We start from the raw sequence: 6,840 nt of genomic DNA, 5'->3' as shown, positions 1-6,840 counted from the left end.
TAGAACCACGACAGGGCAATGAGCTAATGAAAGAAGCTCTGTTAAATACCCTGTTCAGAGCAGTAACCACGCCTCCGAGGCGTCCTGATTGGTCCTGCAGCAATTGACTGACAGGTCGTTCCGGGGGAGTGTCCTGATGACTACTTCCTGCCTAGATGCTGTAAAAGGCAGTCACTCCCTCGCGGCCGGCCTAGCATGACCGGATAGACTGCGGGGAAGGGAGCCATCAGTCCGTCTGGATGGAGGAACAGCTAAGTCTCTACCTCTTTCGGAGGTAGAGACCACAGGTACCCTGACACTATAAGATAAGACCAGGGACTAATGAAAGTATTTAGAAAATTGGGCAGACTAGATTGGGCAATTGGTTCTTATCTGCCATCATATTCTATATATATATATATATATATATATATATATATATATATATATATAATATAATTTACGTATAAACATTTTCATTCTAAGTGTATTTTGATACTAACATATACAGTCATGGGAAAAATAAAGTACGTCCTCTCAATTCTATGGTTTTACATATCAGGAAATAATAACAATCATCTGTTCCTTAGCAGGTCCTAAAATTACGTAAATTCAACCTGAGATGAACATCAACACAGGACATATTAGACAATGATATGGTTTATTTAACAAAAATATATCCATGACAATAAAGATTGTAACCAAGCACAAAATCCGTCCAGTGCTCTAAAAAGCCTAAAACAACCTTCTTACACCATGACTTTAGCCAAGCATCAACCTCTCTAATAACCCATTGCCTTTTTACTGTAGTGCACGGCACATGTAACATACTACCTTGGAGATCCTTTTCTTCAGTTTACTTTCTACTTCCCTGAACTTGTTCTTTAGGACCCACCATTATTCTCTGACGTTTTCATTTGCACCAATATGGAACAAGACAGCAGGGTCATCACCAGCCCCTCCCAATATTCCATCCACACTGTCAGAAACATGCCGGATCCTAGCACCCGGGAGACAGCTAACTGCCTGGTTGAGATGATCAGAGCAGCAGACTACCCTAGCTATTTTCTTTATAATAGAGTCCCATATCACCATATCCTGGCTAGTCTTTCTTACATTCTCAACCCCATCAGCTCTTGAGGAGATGTTCCTTTGGCTGTTAGAAGGAGCAGATTCCTCCAGTACAGCTACTCCTGAGCTGCACAATTGCTTTAATACTTAAAAACATCAACATGGAGAGCTTATGACCGCATCAGCATCATTAACGCTCATGCCTGGGTTGTCATTAAAGATCTTAAATATCAAATACATTGTAATATATCTCACTGTTACACGTAGTATACTTGAGTAATACTTTATTAAAAAGTAAATCATCGGAGGGTTGAAATTTAAACTTATATATACCATGATCTAATTGGTTAAAGAAGGCCTAATATTATCCCTTTAACAGCCGTTTGTGGTGCAATAATAACATAGTGTACAGCATTTTACATGTACAAAACCTCCCATAGTGATAAAGGACCATCATTGAAATATAGAAACAGAAAATGTTTTCTGCCAGCTCAGAACTTTAAGGCTAAAAGAAGGTATGATATTACGAGTTATATATTAAAACAGAAAACCTATTCATTCCAAAATACATCCTACTTAAGATCATCCATTATAAAAGAGGTTGCTTATGGTTTAATTAAGAACTTGGCTTTTGCAATTATAAAGTGATTATTCCATGAACTGGCTTGTCCTTCCTTGTGAAAGTCCATAAGGTAAAGATGGTGAGCTTTACAAAAACCAAGCGCAAACCTTCTCACTCCCAAGCAAATGCACCAGGGCCTCACCAGGTCATGGGGCCTGCCAGCACATGTCTTTCTTGCAAGAGCTATAGAGCCCTTCCTGGCTGCACTGGAACCACAGGTAGTTCCCGCCATAAAAAAGAGGGAGACAGGGCTGCTGGAAGGTTCACCGGACCACAGAAAAGACATTTGAAAGGTGAACCACATGTACGTGTGAGAGTTGTGTCTCTGTGTCAGTGTATGTATTGCACGTGTTGCAGTGTTCTAGTGTCCATGTATCTGTGTATGTCTATGTGTGTCAGTTTGTGCTTCTGTGTATGTGTGTCAGTATATCTGTGCATGTGTGTCAGTCTGTGTCCGTGTCCATGTGTATCTCTAGGAGTGTATCTCTGTATCAATGTGTCTGTGTCCATCGGTCACATTTAAAGTATTTAATGTCAGGAAAAAATAATCACATCATGCGATATTATACCAGCACGGATCATTTCTCTGCTGGTAATTGAGAACCCAAGTATTATTTGATACCTGGCATAACGGCCAAAGAGAAAGTTGCTTGCGCACTATCCCAAATCTCTATGCACATTTACATAACTAGTGTTTTTTTTAGTATCAGTTTAATGGCCATTAAAGTGAAAGCTAATCTGCCACAACAAGGTAAACCCCCTTAGGTGAGTCCTACACTAACAATTCACCTTGCAGCTTTAAGCTAAAAGGCAAAATCTCTGAAGAGACAGAGAGGGGTATTTCTCTAAATCTCTTATCAACCCTTAATAGGGAACACCTGAGGTGGCCGGCAGCACTGTAACATGATTGTGTAATACAAAAGTAAATACAAACATACAACATTTTTGTATGTTTTTATCACTTGATACCTGAGGTTATAATTAGTGGATCCTGACTGACCAATGCTCTGGTTTCTGATCTCATAGTGAGCGCTGCATACGGGCATTTTAATGGGGTTTTAAATTCCTGTTAATAAAATATGGTGTGAGCAGGTTAAAAGTCCTGCTCACACCAGGGAGTCCCAGGTACCTGTCCATATGTGGGCTCCCCTCTGTCAGCTAGAGCCAGTTTTTTGTTTTTTTTTTATATTTTTATTGGAGTCGCAATAAAGTGTGAGCAGGCACATTGTGGATTCATAGAAATAACATTTGGTTGCCTGCGCAGAGGCATAGACATCAAAATAAATAGGCAGTTAAGTAAATGTAATGTACCTAAACTTTGCGGGAGTTAAGATGCCATACGCATTCAATCGGCATATGTATGCATTGTGCTGGCTATAAATTCCTCCTAGTCATACCTAGTCGTATAAGGGCTCTTATGGCATAGATTATTAAAGGTATCCTATGGTTGCCTGCGCAGAGGCCAATAATTCTCAGCAATCATTCCATGTTGTAGGCTAAACGTATATTAACTTTGCGGAAATGTCCAGATTTCAGACCAAGCGTGAGAAAGCAGTATACTAGCGCTGTATATTAACCATTATAACTATACGTAGGTCATTAGTAGCATTTATCCGGTGAGTTACTCAGGCAACAACTAGAAGATGCATGCACGCAGAATCCAGTAATCATTTGGTAAGGAGTATAAACATAGCATTAAGTCCTAGCTGCCTGGTCTGGGTCTTATCAATCTATTTTGCGTAGTTTTAATAAAATCAAATATATTAACTAGTGCGTTACGCTAGCTGTTAGTGTGTAAGCTATTAATAGTAAACTTTAGTCCCTGTCGAAGCATTTTAGCATTTCTAAGCAAATCAAATTGTGCAATTTCTGCTGATAACTAAGCATTTATTTTCCGTATCAGCGTGCGTATCTTGAGGTTGCGTCTAGTATGTTTACGGTTAACGATATGGGCATTATTAAATCAGGTACATTTAGCCAGTGTTAGCTTATGCGTTTATCCTTCATATGTTGCAGCAGTTAGGCTATACTGTAAGCGACAGTGTATGCAACGTCTGCTGGTATCTAAGCAGCATGCCTAGAATATGTGTAAAAGAATAAGATTGTTTAAACTAATATAACGGATATCATGCTGATTTCAGTACAGTTCAGTTAACGTAAGACTGTAATATTAATATCTTTGATGCTTTTAACCACAACAGAGCTGAACTGTTCTCAAGAAATTAGGGTAAAGATCAAATATAATATGTGAACAATTTCAGCAGACCATTTGTGTTATGCCGCCTCCGGGCTTGGACCCTAGGACTCAAACTGTGACACAAATAACCTATGCATGTTAGCATTCCCCTTATGATGCCGCTGTTTGGCTATAAATTAAGCAATAGAGCCTAACACTCAACTTTTGCCCGTGGGGGCACTGTGGCACAAATAGCCTATTGACTTTTAAGGCTGATAAGGGTAGTCCACTGCATTGAGTCCCTTCTCTGGAGGTGGTTTATCAGCTCCGCAGCTGGGCCACAATTAGTGAGAATCAGCTCTGCATACAGCACTTTAAATCTATTGAGAACAATGTGATTGAGCAATTGCACAGCTGGTGCAGCTGGTGCTTGGGAGACCCTGAAAATCTGAACATACCCTGGAGGAGTGTCTCCTTGCTATGTCCCAATGCTATTTTAATCTGTGCTGGGCTTTCTTAGTTGCTCAGTATCAATTGCAATGTATTGAGTGTGCTATTTTCAGTGTAACAGGAATCTATCAGTCTATCATACTGAAAACAACCAACATATGGTAACATCTTTTGGTTTAAAAATAATATCAGGAAGTATTACTTTACTGAGAGGGTAGTGGATGCATGGAATAGCCTTCCAGCTGAAGTGGTAGAGGTTAACACAGTAAAGGAGTTTAAGCATACGTGGGATAGGCATAATGCTATCCTAACTATAAGATAAGGCAGGGGCTAATGAAAGTATTTAGAAAATTGGGCACTTGATGGGCCGAATGGTTCTTATCTGCTGTCACATTCTATGTTTCTATGTTTCTATATCAACCTCTGTTTAGGATTAGAGTAGGATTAAGGACTAGGATTAGGATAAATATTAGGTTTATGTTTAGGATAAGTTTGAGGATTAATTTTAGGATTAGGTATCTGTAAAGGGGATGGGTGCCTTACCGAAGGGGAATGATGAGATTTCTGGAGATTAAAATTTCAATATAATATTTGTTATACTCTTCTCGATGGGCCGTTAGATTTTCAGCTATTTAATCATGTGTGTATTATTAGTATAACTGTATTTTCTATAGGTAAATAATTATGTTTCATGTTTGTTTTTAACCCCTTAAGAACACAGCTTTAAAAATGTGTTTTGCACTTAATGATACAAGCAATTTTTGAATATTTTTGTTGTTTGCGTTCAACTGTAATTTGCATTTTACTAATTTATTGCAGCAACACATATTATATACCGTTTTTTAAAGGACAAAAGGGTCATTATTTGATGTAACATATACATATATAAATGTGTATTTATTATATTTTAAAAAATTAAAAATGCAAACAAATTACAAATATTTTTTTTACAGTTTTTGCAATAATAATGTGTGCATAATTAGTGCAGGTTAAGGAAAGTAATTCAAATAAATTAATGTAGTTGTTCTGATTTACAGAATATATAATGTGTCTAGAATTTTAAGTTTTTTTGGTAGTTACAGGTCACAAAACACAAGGAATAAAATAAACTTTTAATGTGGAGCGATTTTAGAATTTGGTATGTTTGTCTTGTAAGCTTAATAGCCATAAAAGAAAACAAAATGGCCACACAAAAGTATATATTTATATAAAGTTCACATCACAGGGTATTTACCTAAGGTTATTTTGACACTTTTTCGGTGCCAATCTCTGCTAAATATTGGAGTAAAATTGTGATTTTTTTTGTTTTTTTACACTCAAACTTATAACAAAGATCTTCTCATGTGGATTTCGTAAAGTTGGTGTGTGCTATTCCTGTACAAAACTTTATTTTGTGTTCAACTACATCTGCTGGTTACAACAATACCCCCATTGTATATCTTTGACACTATTTTGTGAAGCTACAGTGCCATATAGGGGACCTGTCCATTTCAGTATTTACAGTAGCATTTTGAGAGACGGATTTGATGGGCCTATGCTTCAATTTGGGGTATTATAGCAGTTTGACTGTTCAAAAAAAAACAAACCACAAGGGCCTACCATTTGTAAACGTAGACACTCCAGGGTATCTCATATGGTGCATATTGTGCTTTAACATGCCCCCATTTTTTTATCGATATATGTCAAAGTATATGGTAAAAACATTTTTTTTTGCATTTTTTACATACGGATTTCATTTTTGCTGGGCATTTTGTATATTTGATAAGTGCCACTATGATCAAATCCCCAGAATTATGCTCAGCTAAGTCTTCTGAGTAAAATGATACCCCCAATGAATGTCTTTGGCACTATTTTGTGAAGCTACAGTGCCATATTGGAGAACTGTCCATTTCAGTATTTACAGAATTTTGAGAGACACATTTGATGGGCCCATGTTTCAATATGGGGCATTATAGCAGTTTGATAGCAGAAAAACAACCCACAAAGGCCGACCATTCAAAGGCCTACCATTCATATTTGAAACCTTGGTGTAGGATAATTGTTTTGCTAGTTTGTACCAAGACTAGTAGCAATTAGCATTTTTTCTGCCTTGTTGATGCACACTTAGAGATGTTACTGTATATTTTGCAATCCTTATGTGTGCTACGGCAGCATAACACCTAATATGTTGCTCAGCTATGTCGTCTTAATACAACAATACCCCCATGTGTACCTTTTTCAGGGATATGTGGATGTTGAACGGGCACATTTGAGACACACCAATTTCATATTATTCAAAAGTGGATGCTGGGCCTAAGTCTCATTTTAGCAGCTCATGATTGCCAATTACCTCTCAAAGGCCGCATCTATTTTTAAATATAAGCAGCTCATCAATTCAAATTATGAACACGTGCATACTATTTGCTGTGAAAGTGAGAATATTTGGAGTAAACTTATCAGGGGGTAGTACCCAGTTATCTGCGTCCTGGCAACGCTGTCACGGATCCCGGAACCAAAACCCAGACAGACTACAAAGAGAGAGAACACAGAGAGAGAAACTTGT

Source organism: Pelobates fuscus, chromosome 2 (genome assembly GCF_036172605.1).
Source record: "Pelobates fuscus isolate aPelFus1 chromosome 2, aPelFus1.pri, whole genome shotgun sequence".
In the NCBI taxonomy this organism is placed as follows: Eukaryota; Metazoa; Chordata; class Amphibia; order Anura; family Pelobatidae; genus Pelobates; species Pelobates fuscus.
Note: the sequence above shows the minus strand (reverse complement) of the source record.